The following is an 11,409-nucleotide window of genomic DNA, read 5'->3' as shown; positions in this document are numbered from 1 at the left end:
AATATAAAGTCCATTAAAGGCCCAAACCGCCTAAACCGGTCAGACCAGACCGCTTTTACTTGGTCTGGTTTGACCGGTCTGGGCACTTAATGTCAAACCGCTCGGTTTGAAAATTTTATAAACCGCCATTACGGTTTGGTTTGTGGTTTGAGGGGTTAAACCGCCCAAACCGGACCGCGAACACCCCTAGTGGATCCTCTCATGTAGATACAGGACCATAAACGAACCAAACATTCAGCGAATCGTTTGTGAACCGTTTGGCGGGAAGTTCGTTTATTTAATAAATAAACGAACCTGAACAATTATTTTTGTTTGTTTAATTAAACGAACGAATATGAACAAAAGTCTCGTTTGTTCATTTATGTTCCTGAACGTTCGTTCATTTACGTTCGTTTATTTTCGTTTATATTCATTTATATATTAAATTTAATATTTAATCTTTTATTTATTTAGTTTGAATTAATATAATATTTATTTAAGTTTTAACTTTTAAGAATTTATTTAGATTTAAATTTTATCATCATTTTGTCTTATTTGAAAATTTTAGCTTTTCACTATTCGTTTATGTTTGTTTAAGCCTGTTCGTTTAGCCCGTTTGTTTATGTTCGTTTGTTGTACATGTTAGCAAATCAATAATAAACGAACACGAACACAAAGATTTTCGTTCGTTTACCGTTCGTGTTCGTTCGTTTGTTCAATTAAATTAAACAAACGAACACAAACAAAGCAACAAAGCTTTGTTCATGTTCGTTCAATTTGTTTACAACCCTACATGGATATTCACCATCTTACCATTAAAACAATATGTATAGAGACGAAGTCATAAATTTTATGTAGAAAATTTATAGAAACAATGTAATGTAAGAAAATTTATGATTTTAAAGTTTGATAAAATCGTTTTAAAATATAAATATTTGTCAATAAAAATAGTTTGAAAAGCATGAATGAGGCAAACGCTATAATGATGTACAGAGTCCCAATCATTTCGATACTTCCTAATTCATACAAATCAATCTCAACCGTTCATTTATGTTAATGAATATTTGGTTCTATAAATGTTTTGATTTTTTTATTTACCTAAAATGTTAATCATAATAAATGAAATCTCATCATATTCCATAAATATTTTTGATCATAAAATGAACCCCCACAATTTTTCATAAATATTTCAATTCTTTGGTTTGTATGATCTAGAAATAAATAAGACTTTTTTTTATTTACCTGGATATCCAACTTGCTATGCGAGCCGACTAATCCTAGGGCGACCACTTGTTTTGCAGGTAGCCCGAAGTCACCGTATTTGAACCTTCGTGGCCACAAGAGGATTTTTATTTCTCCTTGAATTTGAACATGGGACCTCCTGACACTTTTGACCTTTGAAGACAAGTTCAAACCAATCAGACACAACTCTTTAAACAAATACAATCTGTAAGTAGATAACTATAAATAAAAAAAACTTCTAAAAATAAAAATACATAAATTTATCTTAAAATATTTGTTTATTCCAATAAAATAAGATTACAACTTTTTAGGGTTTTGAGATCTGTAAAAGAAAAAAAAAAACACGAGGACTAAATAAAAACTGAATAATATGATTATCCAATTTTCTTTTATTAAAAAGAATCATTTAAAAATAAATACAATAATCATGAATTATTATATCACTTATTTTTTTTAAAAAGAGCACTAGTTATACCAACAAAACAAAATTTCCTCTCTACTTTAAAAATTATATATTTCCAATAATTTTATTTATGTTTGTGCCCACATATTTATTATTTATTATTATTGGTAGGTGGTGGTTTTTTTTTATTTAATTGGGATGGTGCTGGTGCTGGTTGATGTGCACAAGGAAGATCAGTAGATATCATATAATTGAAAATTTGATTATATAGAAAGTGTCTTAAAAAAATATAACATTACAATAAAATTGATTTTATAAGATATCTAAAATATAGAAGCGTTTTAAAAAGTATTATTAGGACTCAAAGTGTTACGATAGATTTTAGGGCGTTTTAACAAGTTCTTAAGACACTTTTAAAATAAAGTGTTGCATTAACTAATTTTACATGACACTATTTGAAATAATTCCCTATAAACACAAGTGTCCAGTAAAAAGATGCGTTTATAGGGCACTTAAAAAATGCATAGAGAATAGCTAATAGGACATTTATTTTTAAATCATCCTAAAAGATTTGTTAAAACACCTAAAATCGTTCTATAAACCTATTGTAATGCTTTTAGATATGTTACTTTATACTTTGGTCCTATAACCCTAAGTTCTATAAAATATTTTATTAGGACGCTTAGACAATATAAACGTCCTGTAAAACCAACTTTGTTGTAGTGGAACAAAACCAAAGTGTTACAATAGGTTTATATGGCGTTTCAGGCGTTTTAACAAAAAATTTAGAACGCTTTTAAAACAAAATGTTGTATTAACTATTTTATCTAGTATTAGTTAAAAAAACGTTATATAAATTGATGTGTCCTATAAAAATTGGGTTTATAGAACACTTCTAAAAAATGTCATATAAGCAAGCCCGTTCCTGACATTTTATAGACCCTGGACGAACGTAAAAATAGGATCCACTGCAAGAAACAAAGTTTTTAGCAACGAATTTTGTCGTCGCTAAAAGTTCATTTATCATCAGAAAAAAAGTATATAACAACATGTCGACGCTATAACTTGTGGCGGAAACATGTTATCGTTAAAAGGCGCATTGTCAAAGCTCACTTTTCTTGTAGTAACATTCGGTAAGTACGAAAATGAATTCAATAAATGTTATTTATTAGTATAAAATTGAGTACAAGAAATGCTAACAATTACTAAGGAAAGAAATCTTATTTATCTTTATTATAGATATATAAGAGAGTACTTAAATCTACTTACTTTTTATTAGGTAATTTGAAACCAATAGTATAGAAACTATCGTTGATAAATTTTTATAAAAAGTAAGAATTTTTTTGTAGTTCATAACAACAAATTGTGTTATTTTGATATAAAAAGAGAATTCGTATGAATAAAGTAATCATGAGAGTCAATGAGAGATCAATAATAAAGAGAATTATCAAGATTCTCTAGAAAAGTAGACAAATGAAGATCAATAAGAATATAAAAGAAAAAAAAATGATCTATTGAGATCCAATAAGAATAAATAATGAATTAAACATATAATATACAAGCTCAACAAATGATTGTTTGAACACTTAAATAGAATCTTGTGGTATGGTGGAATCCCAATGAAAGATACATAAGTCAAATAATCGATGAAAATATTTAAATTCTATTTACCTTTTTTTTGCCCAACTAAAATAAGATGTTAAGATTAAAATTGTATGGAACATGACATATATAAGAGACATTACTAAATACATCTAGTAGAAAAAAATTTATTGATTAATCACAAAACCATAAAACAAGTCATAAATTATAAGAACAATAGATTGAAAACAATAGTGAAATATTTTATGTAGAAGCAAAAATAGATAACAATAGTCAATAAAAACAATTGAACAAGATAACTAAATAACAATAGTCAATAGAAGCATAAATTGATAAAAAACATCCAACAAAAATAAATAACAATAACAAGCATATGATCTTAACTTTGAATTATTGAAGCACAAAAACAGTCAAACATTTAGAGATAGCAATAATCAATATTATTGGACCTTGTTGGAGATAAAAAAAATAAAGAGGCAATAAACAATAGCATATAATGAATGACTAATTATTTTTTTTTATATTTTTCTCCAATGTAATTGGTTGATATATTTTTGGCCTCTTGTTATCTACTAAATTCTTTTTGCCTCTTATTATATGTTACAATTTTTTGGATTTCTTTAATTTATTAAAATATTTTAGCCTACTATTGTATTTTAGGGGAAAAATTTGGGCCCCCTGATATTTTTGGGCCCTGGGCGTGTGCCCATGTCGCCCTCCCCTAAGGAGAGCCCTACATATAAGATAGCTAACTGGACATCTTCTTAAAAGCATTCTAAAAAACTTATTAAAACATCTAAAAACGTATTGTAATTCTGTTGTAACGCTTTTAGATATGATGATTTATAGTTTGATCCTATAAACCTAAATCTATAAAGTATTTTATTAGGATGCTTAGACAATATAGACATTTTAGTATCTTACAAAAAAATTATTATAGTGAGAAGAGAGAGAGAGAGAGAGAGACTTCCGAGAGCGATTAGGGTTCTTACCTTTACGAGAAACATTATTAACCGGCTAATTTTTTTGCTTTCATTAGAAGTAAAGTCTATCCATGAGCATTGCCAATGGCGGATCCATGATTTTTCTTCAGCTGGTGCACCTTTAAGGTGGACTGAAAGTCTGCAATGTCATGATTTGACTCCTGAGAAAAATCAATGCAATTTGACATAAGGAGTCAATTGTGTCTATTTCGGAAATAAAACACATTTTCCAAATGAAAATCGACCTTTTGAGCAAGACGCAAGACTCTGACATGTATTTAACCAAGTTCACTGTTTCAAATATTTTTTTTCGGTTTTTTGGTTGATTTCGTAAATTATGTCAATTTAAATTTGATTATCATCACACTTACTTTTTTGTAGGTTTCTAATTTGTCTTTTTTAATTTTCTTTTACTAAGTTTCCAATTTTATTTTCTTATGCATCTAAGGGGACGTTTGGTTAACAGTATTTCGACAAAATTCGAAAGAATTGGAATGACCAATTATATTGACCAAATTCCATTCAGACGTTTGGTTTACCTATGGAATGAATTTGAATCCCACACATTCCGCCATTCATGGATTTGGTCATTCCATAACAATTGAGAAGGACTTCAATCCCATTCCATCCTATTTTCTCAAAAAGACAAAACTAACTCCATCTTCACTACTTGATCTAAGCCACCACCGACCACCATCTATTTGAACCACCGATTATCTAAACCATCGCCAACCACTGTCATCTGAACCACCGCCGACCACCGCCAATATGAACCACCGCTATCTAAACCACCACCGATCTGAACCACCACCATCTAAACCACCGGCGACCACAACCGATCTGAACCACCGCTAACCACCACTAATCTGAACCACCGCTCCGACCAACATCGATCTGAACCATTGCCGATCTGAACTAACGTTGACCACCATTGATCTGAACCACGATGTAGTTGATCTGAACCACATTAGTTGGATTTCAGTTTAAAAAAAAGAGTATTTTGGTATCATTCCAATTCTAAAGTTACATTATGTGAACCAAATAGACATATTCCAATTGTTTTAACAGATTCTATTTCAATGTTTGTCAACAAAAGGGGTGGTCAAACCTGATTACATTCCATTTAAAATTCTTTCAAAATCAAATTCCTTTGACATATTTCATTTAACCCAAAAATATTTTACGAACCAAACACCCCCTCAGACTTCTAGGTTTCTAAGTGTTAAATACGATACTTCCCAATTTAAAATTAACTAACCAAATTAAAATAAAGGTTTGAGCATATGAAAAATGACAAAACAAATTAAGTGCAAATCAGTTAGAACGAATATAGATATTAGGATAAATATATAATGAAATAAATCAAATTATACTAAACCTAGAATTTAGGGTAAATAAGGCAAATCAATTATGAAGTTAAAGCAATTTAGGGAAAATAAATGAACCGTAACAGATAATATGTTTGAAAAATACGAACCAGATGAAAAGATGGACGATTCCTGGTAGGTGGTAATTGAAAATTAAAAATAGAAACAAAAACTCATTGTTTAGATAAGTTTTATTAAAAATTTCAGTTTAGTTCCTCCATTTTTAAAATATTTCAGAATACCCCTCTATTTTTTAAAGTTTCATAACAACACATTTTGAAAGATAAAAAACATAATTGATGCACACAAGTCTAGAAACCAAGACCTCAAGCAAATTTACAATATTATAACAACCATCTCACACAAGTCTAGAAGCTAGTTTGTTGTGGTAATTTTGGTTTTTAATTATTTAAGGCTCATTTTCTTTCTTGTAATAGTCGATTGAGCGGGTACATGAAACCCTTCTCAACTCTTAATAGGTTTGCCCTTGAGCATTGCACCCAACTAGAGGCAATCATTTGCAGATTTGCGTTGACCACTGATCTAACGCAACAAATATTTTTTTGCTCAATATACCTAAATTAACATACTAATTTTTTGCAGGTTTGATAAGTGTCGTTGTTCTGACATACCTATTCAAAAGCTAATGGGACTAGCTTTCTTTACTTTTTGAAGAGATAATACCTATATAATTACTATTGAAAAAGGCAGGAGGAGCCAGACCCACATCTTGCCAACATGGAATTTTATTAAGGTGTTGTTTGTATATTAAGGGGAGTGGGGACGAAGGAGACCAATAGATTGATAACAGAAAGATAAGATGTTACTTTTTCTCTTATCTGATCAAAGGATGGTAAGAGCTTATAAGCTCTTATAAAAAAACCCGGTCTTAATTTATAAACCTCTTATTTTGTAAGTGATAAGAGGTTAATAAAAGTAATAACTTAAAGCCAAATAAAGCTTAAGTTAACATGTTTCTCTAGAATAAATTATGGTTTTGGTCCCTTGAGTTCTCACTTGTAAAGAAATTGGTCTATTTTTCCACTTTTGTTTTTGATAATTATAAAATCGTTTGGTTTTTTGTCCTTACTCACGGTCGTTATTCTTTATGTTAAATCGGGTTAAATTAGTGGGCATTTTAGTCATTTTACTTTTTACAACTATTTTGAATACACAAATAATACTATATCTATATTATAGTATAAAACATTTGACATAAACTCTTAAAAACTATTTTTTATGCATTAAATATTTGTTTATTGATATATATTACTTAAAATTTAGGATTACAAATAAATTTTACGTATGTACAACTTATTAAAACACCATATTTGAATTTGTGTGTAACTAACTGCAGATAAACATAATCAAATATTTAATAGGTATTTTATTTTAATTATAAAAAATTTAAAATATATTTAGGATAGAATTCTAACAAAATACTAATTATTATATTTATAAAAAATTATATTATTAAAATAAAAATAAATGACTTCATTATTAAATCTAAATTAAATTATAATCAAAATTTGAATTAAAGAAACTAAAAAAAAACTTTTAAATATTTGATTTGATACTAAAATTGATACATTTTTTTTTCAAAATTTTATGATACCTTTAAATTTATATTTTATTCAAAAAATAAAAACATTATCATTTTTTCAACACCATATAAAATCGTATTATAACATTGACCGAGACAAAAAAAAACGACACATTAAAATCGAGATGTATCTCGCTGTATTGATCAAATATCTTTGTAGTATTATGTAAAGAGTAAAGAATATATTAACCCCCTTCCCCTTGCTCGTCCCTTCTCAGTGAACCCCGACACACAAAACACACACCAAAACCTCCATCCCTTTCTCATCTTCATCCGATCCTTCTCTTTTATGGTGAACCTCCTTCCATTCCTTTGACGTTGGCGCAGTCGTCATGGCGGAAGAAGTTTCCTTGGTGATAGGTGTGGACAGTGGTGGTGGTTGATCAAAAACGTGAAAAAGTGAGCTTGATGATTGCTCGGATTGATGGTTCAATAATTCGGATGGAGATAGTTGCCGAAAAACAACAAGGTGGATTTTGGTGAGAAATTGGAATTCATGGTGGTTCTGAAGACGAGTCTTGAAGCCATGATCAAGGGTAGGGTATGAGTTTGATGATGATATGATATTAGTTTACATCTAATGTGTTGATTATTGATACCCCTCGCCTAAGATCGTTGCACTTGCACCCACTGCATACCCCCCTCAGTCTTTGTCAGTCGAATGACCTTCTTCTCCACCAGATCCATATCTTTGACTTTTACCTCCATCTACACCCTTATAAACAAGATGTTGATTAGTAAATATGTGCATACAATACATTTTTGTGTGTTGTGGTCATTTTTGTCAGAGACAGATACTATACACCTATTCTGGATGACGGGATTGTCAAAAGTGTTGAACAGGCCGGAACTCCCAAGGCGATATATAAATACAAATATACATGTGTTAGTTCGATTGAAGTGGTCGTCACATGAGCACCTGTTGTTCCACAAAGTGTCGAGCTTAACTTGTTGGATGATGCAAGATTTCCATGGACGTTGGTGTTCGTTGGTTGGATAGTGCGCAGGTATTAAATATCCAACTGCATTTTTTTGAATGTAACTGCAGTCTTCCTAGAAGAAAGCAAAGGTACTTCGAATTCTTCATCTTATCTGTCGTATAGATGAAGAATGCTATTAGGTCATTGTACTATGTAATCTATCGTGTATATTGAATATACAACTGTATATTTTTGAATGTAACTGCAGTCTTCCTAGAAGAAAAGTACTTTGAATTCTTCATCTTCTCTATGGTATAGATCAGGAATGCAATTAGGCCACTGTACTATGTAATCTATTGGGTATAATGGAAACAATAAGCTCTTCCAATTACTTCTATTGATTCGTTTCCCTTCTTTATTTAACTCCTCTTTTTTCTATCGTGATGTCCACCACAAACAACACGATCACTCCCCCTCCACCTCCTCATTAATCCAACCAACTCATCACCATCAACACATACATCCAAGCTCCTTTAAAACTAAGCATCTCTCATAGAAAATCCAGTTTGAAATACTTTTCATTGGTTATGATCTTCTTGGATATGTTGATGGATTTGAGCCCTGACTTTTCAGTGTTGAAGTATAAGCTAGATTGGGTTGGGTTTATGTGTCCGGTAATATGACAGTTAGTTAGTAATTATCAAGGTAGTTTATTTGGCAGTTAATTAACCGTTTGTGAAAGGTGACAACGGTTGGTCCTTATATATATTTGTTTGTGTATGTATGTAAATGCTGAGGTACTCCAATAAAAATTCGTTTATTCAAGTAAGAAGATTGTGTTTGTATTCTCCTTTGTCCCTAACAAATTGGTATCAGAGCCAACAACAACATGACATCTAATTCGACAAATGCCACTGCAACCACAGTTGCCTAAGCTTAACGGTAAGAAATATGATCATTGGAGCATTCAGATGTGAGTACTATAGAATTACAGGACATGTGGACACAAATTGCAGAAGTGAAAGAAAATAAGAAAAAAGATAGCAAAGCACTATTATATATATAGAGGTTAGTTATTATACAACCCTTGACATTTGTGCAACCTATACAACTCAATCTCAACCGTTCATTTCATTTGATGAATATGTGATTTCATAGAAGTTTTGATTATTTCCAAATATAAAGTATTAATCATAATTAATGAACTCTATTCATATTCCATAAATATTCAAATCATAATAAATGAACTTCCATCATTTCTATAAATATCTCAATTAATTGGGTTGCAAGGGTTGTACAAATGCACAAGGTTGTAAAAGAAATATACCCTATATATATATAGAGGTTGGTTCAAATACTAACCCATTTTTTTGTGTTAACTATGCTAACCAACATCAACCAATTATGTTCCATCTTTTAGTTAGGTTCAAATGTAACTCACATATTAAGTGTAAGGGTATTTAGGTAATTTGTCATTTTATGTAACTCCCCATATTTTAATTGGGAGTTGCAAATCTTAAAATATCACTAATTGATCTTCATGTAATAATGACATGAAGTTTCACATTTGTTCATCTTACTGATTTTTATATTTCATTCTTCCAACAATGGTTTTGATATTGTAAATTTCAAAAAGTCCCTTTTGTAAAGATTCCGTTATAGTCCGAGTAATATGGATAATCATAGAGTAAAACAGATCGACGACAATGAGAATGAAAAGCTAAAAGCGGCTACGAATACATTCGAAATTCGAATTCCGAAAGTGAAGAAAATGATCAAACCGTTCACGCACATGTTCACTCAAANTTTACCAAGCCTCTTGATGAATCTCGGTTCAATTTTTTGATCAGTGAGTTGGGCATGTTAAATGTTGACAAATAATTTTTGAGKTTTCACYWMTTCCTTTGGGTTGTGTTTTCTCTAAAAATGTTGTATGTCATTTGCTCAAAAGTAGTCTGGTATCTGTGTGAGTGTATGCTTCTCTCTTTCTAACATATTGATTTTTTAAAAATGATGTGTTTTACACTCGTGTATTTTTTAAATCAATTTCTATTTTTTTCTCTCTAAAAAGTCTCTGTGTGATTTGCTTAAAACTTCGTTGTTTTTAAAATAAAATAAAAAACGAAAAACAATTTTTTTTTCTTTGATATATATATCTATATATTAGTATTTTTTGTACTTTATTTTATGTTTTAAAGACAAAAGAAAAAGACAAAAAGAAAAATTAATTATGTGTGTTTCATATCTATATTATTTTTACTTTATTTTATTTTCTATTTTAAAAACAAACGAAAAAGTCAAAACGAGAAAATTCATTATATGTTTTTGTGTTATTTTTTTTAAATGATGGGCTCCTCTCTTTGGGCCCAACATCCTAGCCCAAGACCCACTCCAATACTCCCAACCGATCTCGCCTTTCCCTCACCCACTCACCTTCGGCTTTCCCCACCCACAAGCCGATCCCTCAACTCCTCTCGGTTTCCCCCTTCCCTCTTTTCCTACAAACCGATCCATTCGGTTTCCTTCACATCCTCTATCCTTCCCATTCGGCCGCACACCCCACCCCACCTTTTTCTTTCGGATTCCCCTCTCTAAACACACAAGCCGAATCCCCCCCAATCCAACCATTCGGCCTATCGATCTCTCACTCTCGGCCTCCTTACCAACCAATTTTCCAAACCCCAAAGCCCTCCTTCAGCTTCTTCCACACCCCGATCCCCTTACCCAATCTACACACCGACCCCAAGCCGATCACACCACTCTCCAAGCCCTCATTCGGCTTCCCTTCAACTCTCCAAAACCGACCCCAAGCCGATCACACCACTCTCCAAGCCGATCTCCATTCGGCCCTTCTCTCTCCACTCAATCCGCCTATCTCCATCGGCCTCCTCCTCAAACTTCCTAACCTTAACCCGATCGCCTCACATCGCACCCTCAAACCGACCCCAACAAGCCGCCCTCTCACTCCCCGATCCCATACCTCGCTTCCACACCATTTCCTACACGCCGTACCAACTAGCCGCTCTTAAACCGATCCTACCATCCTTCGGCCCAACCTACCTTTCGGCCCACACACACCCTCGGCCCATCCCCCGTCTTTTTCTAAACCCTAGAACCCTCTCCCTCTTTATAAATACTCTCATTCGGCTTTCCCCTTCTCACATCTCCCTTTTCCCTTCACACCGATCTCAATCCACCTCTTTCTCTTCTCACGCCGATTCAATCGGCCTCCCTCCTCCCATCTTTGGCTCCCCACTCGCCGATTACCCTCAAACCGATTCCTCACCCTACTCGGCTTCTCACCTCCTCT

The sequence above is a fragment of the Cynara cardunculus genome (genome assembly GCF_001531365.2).
Source record: "Cynara cardunculus var. scolymus isolate 2C chromosome LG 10, CcrdV1, whole genome shotgun sequence".
Classification (NCBI taxonomy): domain Eukaryota; kingdom Viridiplantae; phylum Streptophyta; class Magnoliopsida; order Asterales; family Asteraceae; genus Cynara; species Cynara cardunculus.
The sequence above is the reverse complement of the archived record's forward strand: the minus strand, read 5'-3'. Positions refer to the sequence as shown.